Source organism: Euprymna scolopes, chromosome 17, assembly GCF_053919585.1.
Source record: "Euprymna scolopes isolate OS-2025 chromosome 17, ASM5391958v1, whole genome shotgun sequence".
Taxonomy (NCBI): Eukaryota; Metazoa; Mollusca; class Cephalopoda; order Sepiida; family Sepiolidae; genus Euprymna; species Euprymna scolopes.
In genome coordinates this window covers 72,726,260-72,738,759 of record NC_136498.1, presented here as the reverse complement: position 1 = coordinate 72,738,759, position 12,500 = coordinate 72,726,260, and the positions used below count along the sequence as shown (strand labels likewise).

The 12,500-nt window shown below is 30.1% G+C and overlaps 1 long non-coding RNA gene and 1 pseudogene across 1 annotated transcript in view; both read right to left on the bottom strand.

Moving 5' to 3' along the window:
• Window positions 1-12,500, bottom strand: part of LOC145296787 (uncharacterized) — an 81,525-nt gene that overhangs the window by 46,839 nt on the left and 22,186 nt on the right. The window lies entirely within an intron of this gene.
• Window positions 6,434-7,842, bottom strand: LOC145296786 (polyadenylate-binding protein 1 pseudogene; annotated as a pseudogene).

Genomic DNA, 12,500 nt, shown 5'->3' with positions numbered 1-12,500 from the left:
TATTACTTTATTGGAATAAAATCTGATTGTGTTTGTAGATTGAGGTTTTGAAACTTTCTAAAAAACTAAACTCATAAATAAACATCAATGCCGTAAAAAAAAAAAAAATACTAATCTGAAAATTACCATCAAAGAAATATAATTTCTTACACAGCAAAAACGTAAAAATTAATTGAGCTAAAAAATAATAACTTAATATAAGGGAAGTAACCCAGTTAAGTAAAAATCAGTTGTCTCCTTTACATGAATTTCGAATTTCGAATTGTATAGATCCAATAACATCAACATTAATTTTGAATAGTATCAATCCAATAGCATCTGTTACACGAATTATATTTTAGAGTAACGCGAAGCCTATCATGCAATCCAGTGCGAGGTGCTTCCAAAATACAACTTTAGTGGCCCGTCTTTCTTTAGTTTCTGTTGATTAATGCTGATAAAGTAAGGGAGATAACTATCGGTATTTAATATTTTGAGGGCTTCATAAATCAACAGAAAATGTCAAAACTTAGGGCAATTCCAATGACGATAGCACTCCCTCCCCCGGGCGGAGTTGGGGGTGGGGGCCTATTTCATACTTAAATCAAAGTCTTGTGCATGTTGTCCCTTGTTCTCTCTCGGACCGAGGTATGGTTTTGTGCAGTTCTAGGAGGTTAATTCTCCCAGGCTTTTTACCTTCAAGACCTTTGAGAATGGGTTAGTTTATTGTTAATCGCCTGAGGTGCCCTTACTGGGAAATGCCGACAAGGCTGCTCAAGCAGTTCTCTGTTCTTTTTCTCTAGAGCAAGCGCTTTTAAAATCACACTTTCCTGACACTTGACTCTAATCTTTCTATTGTGAGGGAAAAAGGTAAATAAATAAAATCAACGGCTTAGCCAGTCGTGCTTTATATGTTTTTTACACCCCACCCCATCCGACGGGTGAAGTTGACTGAAATTATTTGTCTCTAATTTAAAGTGCCAGTAGTGTAGCCAGAGATAAGCAGGCAGGCAAGCATTTGCCTTGTCGTAAATAATTTGCCTGCTGGAATTATTTTCTGCTTACGAATTGATTTTGCTTGCCATTTCACAATAACACCTAAAAGTTTACGAGTATTTTGCAAGTTTGGATTTGTTTCATTCATTCTGTTTCATTAAAAATATTTACTAATTTATTTGTGCTTTTTTGGATTAAAACGAAACAAAACTTTCCGTATCATTTTATTTTGTTAATTTTTTGTTTTACTTCGTACATCTATGAGTATTTAATTATAACCAGAATGTTGCAAAAGGTATCAATGCTTAACAAAAAACTATAAAACATGAAAAGTTATAAATAGGTCAACCTAAACTTTGCACTTATTGATAAGGTTTAGTAATTTGACAAAGTCATTATATACAAAATTTCATAAAGCAATGAAAATATTTAAATTTTACGTTATAAAAGCAAGCAATCAGCATTAATTGCAATTTTTAGGTTGTCCTACTTATAATAAAAAATGATCGAAATGAAACGAAACTTTACTAAAATGAACAAAACATATTTTGTAAAATTTTTGCTCTGAAAGTTTGAACCTCCTCCCATTGGTCTTTCCTGGCTATGCCCTTGAATAAAATCCACACTCAAACAATTGAGGGTTTGCTTGTTGAAGAGTATTTGGGACACTGAAACCAACGCAATCTCTTAGCTAAACTGTGTCATCTCCCTAACATCCATAACTTCTTATGCGGAAGCGCTTTTTGTTTAATAATTTATTTAGTGTTTTAAATTTATGATTTTTACTCCCCCGTTTACTTTTGAAACGTTTTAAAATAATTAACATTGAAAAATAAATATTAAATTCTTAATTATTAAATATAACTAAGATTTTACGAGTTTTCTACAAAAATATATCTAAATAGATGTAAACAACTTTTTTTTTTTTTTCAATGAAAATTTGTGATCTCAGTTTTTTTTTTGTTCAATAATATTGGTAATGTTTCATCATTGTTTCTCCTTAACATTAAAAAAAAAAAACATTTTTAAAGCATAAAACGGAGTTATCTCCCTTACAGTATTAAATAACACCAACACAAACTGAAGATAAGCAACTTTAGTTTTAATAATATGAAAAAGAAATTTATTCAAGTTGTATAAAACAGCATAAAATTAGTGATAAGATACCATCAACTGGGGCTGCTTTGACATTGGGGTTACCATGATAACTTTGTGTAGTCTGTTTTTCTAATAAATCAACCTTGATTTTTATTCCTAGAACTAGCTGTTACACACACACACACACACACACACACACACACACACACACACACACACACACACACACACACACACACACACACACACACACACACGTTTGTAAACAAGTATACACTTATATATATTCAATAATGTTATTCAAAATTGCCACAATTAATTAAGTTCAATAAAAAATGAATTTATACTATTAAAGCATATATAACTTTATTAAATATTTTAAAGTTACAGAATTATTCACTTAATTTACATTATATTGTTCTATTGTTGGGTCTTACACGTGTTTCATTGAATGGTGGTATGAATATACCAAACAAATCATCAGGGACTTACATTAGTTCCTCATGATAAAATATGCAGTTTTTTTTGCTTTCTCTTTTTTTTTCTTGTATTTAAAAGGATAACTAATGTTAAAATGAATTGGAAATTTTCAAAAACCCCTAGAAAAACATATAAAAAGCGCATAAAAATTTAAAAAGATGATTAAGAAGTCTTACTTATAATAGAAACATATTTAACCTTACTAATATGAAAAAAGAAAATACATTTATAATTTAATAATATACAATTTAGACTCCAGGAGAAGATTAAATCCTTACATGGCGCCATATTTGAAATTTGAATGAATTGTGAGCTAACATTATTAGATAATTTATGTATTTATATTTTGAAAGAAAATAATAATTCACCAGAAAATATATATTTTAATGTTTTGTTTTCTTTGGGGAGAAAGCTACATTAAAATTCGATGTTTTATAATGCTTATATATGACATCCACTTTATGTCGATCTTTACCGGCATGGGAAGGTTAGTAAATAGCCAAGTTTGTTTGTTCTTTTTATATAAAAAGCAAGTTGTTAAAAGATTTCTAAATAAAATTTTGTATCTTTAAATATTTTTGTTTGTTTGCTCACTAAATAAAAATGTAAACTTTTTTATTTTGTATTTTATTTACAAATACGTTTTGTTATAAATACATTAAAAAAAAAAAATTGTGTAAATGAAACTGTTATTAAATAAAACGCTATTTTCAAATAGTAAACTCCTGAATTAACCCTCGTAGGGAGGCAAGTAAATTTCAAAGTTTTTGTTTTTTGTTTTTATAAAAAAAATAAGTTATTAAAAAATTGTAAATAAAATGTATTTTTTAAAATGCTTTTGGTTTGTTTGCAAAAAAACAAAAAAAAAAAAAAAAAAAAAACGCAAACTTTTATTTAATCTGAAAAATTTGAAAAGGAATAAATGTATATATTATTTTTATTATTCTGTAAAGTGTACACAATTTAAAAAAAATATTTTTAATAAAAAAGTTTTTGCGTATTATCCATTTTTGATTGATTATTTGTCTTTGTTATATACTTGAATATTTATTTGAATGTTTGTTTATTATTTGATTAAATATTTATTTATATATTCGAATTTCTTTTGGACGATATTAAAACAATACGTAAATTTTTTGAAGCAGCAGCACCTCCACTAATCTCAGACACGAGCCGCCACTGTGGTAGACAAAAGCAGGTCATCATTAAACTAAGTAGAGTACCTTCACATGTATTACAAAAAACACTATTTCGTGCTTACTTGTTTTTTGTTTTTTTTTTTCCAGAAAAGTTGAAATATATATATTTTTTCTCCGTGCGGGATGAACCTATTAGAGAAAAGAATATTTCTTTGGGGATATTTTAGTGTTTGTCATTTTCATGCGTGAGTATAAAATTAAAAAAAAAAAAATTCTTCTTCCAATTTATTCAAAAAGTCGTCTGCTTCCATTTCAAATTTCCAATTTTCATTGGTTAATCAAATGCTCAGCCAATGAGTTGAAAAAATCAAAATTTAAAATACCTTCCCCCCTTCATACACCCGTATGTATGGTGTTTGTGTACACGAGTGTATTTGTCGTAGACGATTTTTGTGAAGTTTATCAGGTTTTCGGACAGATGCATTTCGGCAAAAACAGTACTACATATTTACGTGTCATGTCGAAATTAGTATAAATTCCAAAAATTAGAAAAAAAATGATCGAGTAGATGATGTGTTAGATCTATTTTTGAAAATAAAAACATAAAGAATAACAATGGGACATTTTCTATTTTGTTTAAATGATGGATTTCAAGGAAGGCAAGAAAAATAAGTCAGCATGTCATACAGAATTAGTCGAACAACTCTTCCACATTGAAACATACGCTAAAACTCGATAATTCGATAAATCCTATTTTTGCTTGTAATTATTTTTTTCTGCTGGATCATTTTTGTCACTTTGGGAGTTTATACTAATTTCGACATAACAAATAAGTACGTAATAGTGTTTTTGCTTTTTTGTACTTGAAATGTATTTGTTTGAAAACCTGTATACTGCACAATGCCCTCAAACACTTGCTTAGGAGCTTAATTTCAAAACAAAGAAAAAGAAGAAATATTTATATTTACTTGGAAATAGATGACGTCACAAAATGAGCTTTATTATTATTTTTTTGGAAAAGTTAGCAAAACTACTATTCATCCTTTATGACATCATCCATTTAAAATACTTGTAAAAACATAACTATCAAACAATATAAAAGTTAAAAACAATGTTTTATAGAAATTGCTACAAACAAGGCAGGAAGCCACTTGATGTAAGAAGCCAGAAACAAATGAAAATTAAGTTGCATAATAATAAAAAAGGGAGAGAACTGACGGTGATAAATTCAAGGGCAAATTAGTCGGACCTAAAGTCGCAACATTAGCACGACCGTGACGGACCGAGTCATCTATGCCGGAAATACCTGAAAGGATACACATCCATGCCGAACATGACACTTGAAAAATACCCCGACATTTAGCAAGTAAAACATTATTTACTTAATGATATATATGATACTTATGCATTGTACGGCCCGCGATTATTCCACAAGGTTTATATTTTGCGTAGGCATCACCACTTACCAAGGCCCAGAGACCACTCGAGGATAAGGGTTAAAGAGTGTACAGTAGTTAATTGGACAATATAGTAATCGTTATTAATGGAAATTCGGTAAATTTGTTAACTTAAGTGGAACTGCACATCAAGAACTCCTTTACGACAACCAAATTATAGTCAGCTGGAAAGCAGGAAAACGGAAGACAGTTCCTTAGCTTGCTCGCCAGCTGACGAAAATAACCGGAAAAAGCCGGCTGAACGTTCTTAAAAAAAAATAAATAAATAAAATAAAAAAATAAAATAAATAAAAATAAAATAAATAAAAATAAATAAGTAAAAATAAAAAATAAACATTCGTCTAACCACAAACCCTAAACCTAACCGTAGCTTTCGCGATGAATACTGATTTTTTATTTCTTTAAATTTATGAAAAAAAAATTGCTTACTTTGATTTGTTTTAGCTAAAAACCGACAGTGCGTTTGTCTCTAATATTGCAAATGCATAAGCACTATATATATATATATATATATATATATATATATATATATATATATATATATATATATATATATATATAGTAATTTACAAAATATATATGTCGATTAAGCTACACTGAATATTCTGCGTTTCATCCACTGTAGGATTCGTCAGGCTTATGCGCATAAGCCTGACGAATCCTACAGTGGATGAAACGCCGAATATTCAGTGTAGCTTAATCGCCATATATATTTTATAAATTACTAACTAGCTCTACCTACGTATTGAGCACTTTTGAAGTAAATACTTAAAGTTTACGCATAAATCTATACTTTCGTATATTAAATTTATGTGAGTAAATGAAGTAGTTACACACACACACACACACACACACACACACACACACACACACACACACACACACACACACACACACAATCATTAGTGTAGGAGGTGGCAATTCCTACCGTTCGGGAGATTCGAACCCAGACACGAATCTACCTTTAACTCCCTTTGTGAAGCAGTTAGCTCCGAGCCACTAAACACTTACCGCGGAAATAATGAGAATTAACAACTTATAAACGCCAAATTCGGGTGTAGACAATAGACAGTCTGAAGTGTTCAAACGAAGGAAGTCATGAATGTTACAGATACTTAACCGATGGGTTGTGAGTGATTTAGTCCACAATACAAAGATAAACAAAAATTCTTCGACTTTTAGCAATATATATATATATATATATATATATATATATATATATATATATATATATATATATATATATATATATAACCAATTGGTCACGAGTGGTTTAGTGCATAATACAAAAAAATATATATTTATTTGCAGAATAAAATGTTTATTTGGAGAATTAAAAAGCTTATTACAAAACAAGTTTGACGAAACATTTTGTTTAAATTCATTCATGAAAACGTTTAGCAAACAGGGAATGGTGACGTCTTCTGGTTGCGCAATAAAAACTGTGAACTTAGCTGATGTTTTCTTTCTTCTTTCCTTTGAGCCAGGGATACGTACAATGGCTTCGAGCTGATAAGTCGTTTGTTCATGTTTTTAATGGCTTTAGCGGCATCTTCGGGCTTTGAGAAACAGACGAAACCAAATCCCTTCGAGTGGCAATCATAGGTCATCACCTTCGCGCTGGTCACTGTGCCGTACTTGGAGAAAAGGGAGCGCAACCCTTCGTCATTCACAGAATCATCCAAATTCTTCACGTACAATTTTCTCTTACCCTCTTGCACGTAATCCTTTCCGAATTTATCTTTCAGAAAAATGTCCCTTTCCCGTTTTGTCTGCGCACGACTTACATATAGTTGTCGTCCGTGAATCTCTTTACCGTTCATTTCGTTCACTGACTTTTCGGCATCTTTTGCTTTATCGAACCTTACGAATCCAAATCCTTTCGATTTGCCTTTGAAGTCCGTGACGACCTTACAACTCGTGATTGTACCGAATCTTTCAAAAAGACATCGGAGCGAATCGTCGTTGAGGTTATCGGCGAAGTTTTTCACATAAACATTGGTAAAGCCTTCATCGGTATTTCGTATCCGGTCTTTGCGTGGGATAAACTTGCCGACGAACGTTTTCTTACCGTCCAGCAACATTCCGTTAGTTTTCTCGATACAATAAAGGGCGGCCTTTTCACTGGCAAACTGCACAAAACCGTAACCTTTCGATCCGTTTTCGTCCATGACAATCTTGCTCGACAGAATAGGGCCGAACAATGAAAAAGTATTATACAAAGACCTGTTACTTATACCTTTATCCAAGTCTTTGATGAAGATATTTCCTACTCCAGATTTTCGAAGTGCTGGATCTCGCTGCCAAAGCATTATTCGGATTGGGCGACCCATGATGAGTTCAAAATTTAATATTGCCATGGCAGTTTGAGCATCGTTCGGTTGTTGATAATTTATGTGGGCATATCCAAGCGATTGTCTTCTTACTATGTCACGAAATACCCGGATAGAAATGATACAACCATATGGCGAAAATAATCCACATAGCACACTTTCTGTGACATCCGGGTGAAGATCCCCGACGTACAGTGACGCTAACCGGTGAGGAGGCGCTGCTGCGAGGTTCATGAAGCCCAAAGTAATCCGCTCTCACGGCGTTTCTTAGACTTAATTACTTAAAAACCATCTGCATAAGACAACATGGAGTTGAGTTATGTTTCTGTGTTTTGATTGAAAATTCTTCTGATTTCAAAATCACATCACTATAATAACATTGTGACGTAAGCATGGTTTCCGTTTCTTTATTTAAAGAATGTCGGATGACGTAATCCTGCACGTTCTGTTTTCGTTTTTTTTTCTTTTTTGTTTTTGTTTTATCGATCGTAGCGTCCGAATCGGGCGGATTTTGTGGAGTGTCTCAAGATGTTCTTGAGAACTCTTGCGGTGCATGTGGCCCGTTTCACAATGATGCGCTACCTTGTGTCGCCTTCGTGAGGCAGATGGATAGTAGTTGTGGGACGATTCCAATATTTTTCCCGATTCCGATACAATTACCTATTCCGTACTAAATTCCCAAATCCGATACAATTACCGATTCTGATTCCGATTCTTTATAAATCTCTAAATATTTAACTATATAGTTGTATTTTCTCTGGTTACCGTAAAAACACACATGTTAAATCTGCAAATGTTTTCCTAAACGTAAAAAATATACTTGTGAGGGAAGATCTATCGATTTTAACTCACTGGTGGTTTAACATCAATAAATATTTATTATTTTATCATTATTACCAGCAATGGAAGATTTTGCTTGAAACAAAATCAAATAAAAAAGGCAATTAAAAGGATCGTTTTGGCATCGGAAAATCAGTACAGATTTTTCCGATTCTGATACTGATTCCAATACCGTCAAATAATCCGATTTTTCCGATTCCCGATTCCGATTCCGATAAATCGTCCCAGCACTAGTGGATAGAGAGGCAAACAAGCACAACAAGACACAGAACCTAACGCACTGTAAAACAAAGAGGATGCAACAGGTGACTTACTCTATTCCACATCAGAAGCGAGACTAGCCAAGTTGGTTAAGACTAGAAATGACCAAACGAAAGATCAATCGATCCACCATTCTTCCAAGTTAAGCGAAATTTTCAGATTGTTTAATGTTGATTTTGGTTGGTTGGTTGGTTGTTTTTGTTTTACGGCATATCAACCCTTTTCGGGTTATTTAATGCCGAATCCAAAGATTTTGAAGAAAATTTTTTTTAATAGAATATATTTGTTGTTTTCACGTCGGTTTCTATTTAACTCATAGTTGGGACCCTAACAGGTACTACCACTCCGGGTCAGAGTGGACCTGGGAGTAATGGTAATTAAAGGGTGGCTCCACACTCCCCAAAGCCCACAAGCTGGAGCCTCACCACTGGATATAGTTTAAGGTCATATCCAGGACCCCCATTGAGGGACTTTTACCCTCTGCAGAGGTGCAGTCGGCGTATTCTAATGCCCCACCAACAGGGCCATGTTTAATGTTGAATTCCGTTATTTCGGTAACACATGTTTTGGTTTCATGTTTCTAATACAGGTGCTTACGTATTTTTGATACCACACTATTTTTAAATAGTTTATTTTTTCAGGTTAAATTCAAGTTTCACGATATCTTTTATATCATTAAATCGTTAGGTGGAAGCACAGAATACTTACAAAACACCCTCTCTCTCCTCCCATGTTAAGAATGGCTTTCGAAATAATAACGTTATTATTTCAGCCCTGTACCAAAAATACATAAGTACCTTCACATATTACCTTAGTGTTACTTTCGACAACCTCATAACTCTCGCTTCCCTTATTTTGTCCTTTAGTCCTCACATTCCATGAGCGATGTCGCTGACAAAGGGGGAAGAATTGTTGTTGTCTGGGTTGGCATCTATTCATCTAACATTTAATGTTGGGTAATTTTTTTTTACTCCTTTTAGATAAAATAGCTTCATACCTTGTCTGGAAGGATTTTCATAAAAAACAAAATAAAATGAGTTCGTCGTAACTAAATTTTAACTGTTTTTGAAATTTAATTTTAAAATGTTAAAAAAAAAAAATGGCCACTAGTGAATTATGTTTTCCCCCATTTGTCAACAATTTGTTCCCAATGTTTAACAAACGTTTCACTATTTTTTAGTGGAAATCAAAAAAACAAAAAAACAAAAAACAAAAACAAAATAAATAAAATAAAAATAAATAAATAAAAGCAAAAAGAAAGAGTTGTGAAAATGTTCAGTTTTTTTTTTTTTTAAATTAACATTCCATTTTAATGATGTGGAAATAAAGATAAATTAGCTTCAATTAACGCAAAACAAATCTGATTCACTTGGGTCAAAATATCGCAGTCAATGAATATTGTAAGCATGTTTTTGCAAATAGCTTTTCTTACACAGTTTTGTTTTGAATGTATATTTTTGAGATGAGGATTGATAATTATTTTTTGCATTATCTGGACTATTATTCTCATCTTGGTTGTTGTTTTTTCGTCATAACGTTTCGGTCGATGTAACCTGAAGATGGTCGGAGGTTACATCGGCCAAAACGTTGTGAAGAAAAAACAACAACCAAGATGGGAATAATAGTCCAGATAATAATTTGTTCTTTTGTTCATCAGCTCATTGCATATACGCATCATTTAATTTTTGTCTGAAATTTCTTTCGCTTTAATCACACTCAATCATGTATCCATATTAATAAATGTGTATCCATTTTAATAAATGTGTATCCATTTTAATAAATGTGCTTCCATATTTATAAATGTGTATCCATTTTAGTAAATGTGTATCCATATTAATAAATGTGCATCCATTTTAATAAATGTGTATCCATATTAATAAATGTATATCTATTTTAATAAATGTGTATCCATAGTAATAAATGTGTATCCATTTTAATAAATGTGTATCCATTTTAATAAATATGTATCCATATTAATAAATGTGTATCCATTTTAATAAATGTGTATCCATAATAATAAATGTGTATCCATTTCAATAAATGTATATCCATAATAATAAATGTGTATCCATTTTAATAAATGTGTATCCAAAATAATACATTTTCATCCATATTTATAAATGTGTATCCATTTTAATAAATGTGTATCCATTTTAATAAATGTGCATCCATTTTAATAAATGTGTATCCATTTTAATAAATGTGTATCCATATTAATAAATGTGTATCCATTTTAATAAATGAGCATCCATATTAAAAAATGCGTATCCATTTTAATAAATATGTATCCACATTAATAAATGTGTATCCATAATAATAAATTTCCATCCATATAAATAAATGTGTATCCATTTTAATAAATGTGTATCCATTTTAATAAATGTGCATCCATAATAATAAATTTCCATCCATATTAATAAATGTGTATCAATTTTAATAAATGTGTATCCATATTAATAAATGTGTATCCATTTTAATACATGTGTATCCATATTAATAAATGTGTATCCATTTTAATAAATGTGTATCCATATTAATAAATGTGTATCTATTGTAATAGATGTGTATCCATTTTAATAAATTTGTATCCATTTTAATAAATGTGTATCCATATTAATAAATGTGTATCCATTTTAATAAATGTGTATTCATTTTAATAAATGTGTATTCATTTTAATAAATGTGTATCCATTTTAATAACTGTGTATCCATATTAATAAATGTGTATCCATTTTAATAAATGTGTATCCATATTAATAAATGTATATCTATTTTAATAAATGTGTATCCATTTTAATAAATGTCTATCCATAATAATAAATTTCCATCCATATTGATAAATGTGTATCCATTTTAATAAATGTGTATCTATTTTAATAAATGTGTATCCATTTTAATAAATGTGTATCTATTTTAATAAATGTGTATCCATTTTAATAAATATGTTTCTTTTTTAATAAATGTGTATTCATTTTAATAAATGTGTATCTATTTTAATAAATGTGTATCCATTTTAATAATTGTGTATCCATTTTAATAAATGTGTATCCATTTTGATAAATGTGTATCCAATTTAATAAAAGTGTATCCATAATAATAAATTTCCATCCATATTAATAAATATGTATCCATTTTAATAAATGTGTAACCATTTTAATAAATGTGTATCCATATTAATAAATGTGCATCCATATTTATAAATGTGTATCCATTTTAATAAATGTGTATCCATTATAATAAATTTCCATCCATATTAATAAATGTGTATCCATTTAAATAAATGTGTATCCATATTAATAAATGTGTATCCATAATAATAAATGTGTATCCATTTCAATAAATGTATATCCATAATAATAAATGTGTATCCATTTTAATAAATGTGTATCCAAAATAATACATTTTCATCCATATTTATAAATGTGTATCCATTTTAATAAATGTGTATCCATTTTAATAAATGTGCATCCATTTTAATAAATGTGTATCCATTTTAATAAATGTGTATCCATATTAATAAATGTGTATCCATTTTAATAAATGAGCATCCATATTAAAAAATGCGTATCCATTTTAATAAATATGTATCCACATTAATAAATGTGTATCCATAATAATAAATTTCCATCCATATAAATAAATGTGTATCCATTTTAATAAATGTGTATCCATTTTAATAAATGTGCATCCATAATAATAAATTTCCATCCATATTAATAAATGTGTATCAATTTTAATAAATGTGTATCCATATTAATAAATGTGTATCCATTTTAATACATGTGTTTCCATATTAATAAATGTGTATCCATTTTAATAAATGTGTATCCATATTAATAAATGTGTATCTATTGTAATAGATGTGTATCCATTTTAATAAATTTGTATCCATTTTAATAAATGTGTATCCATATTAA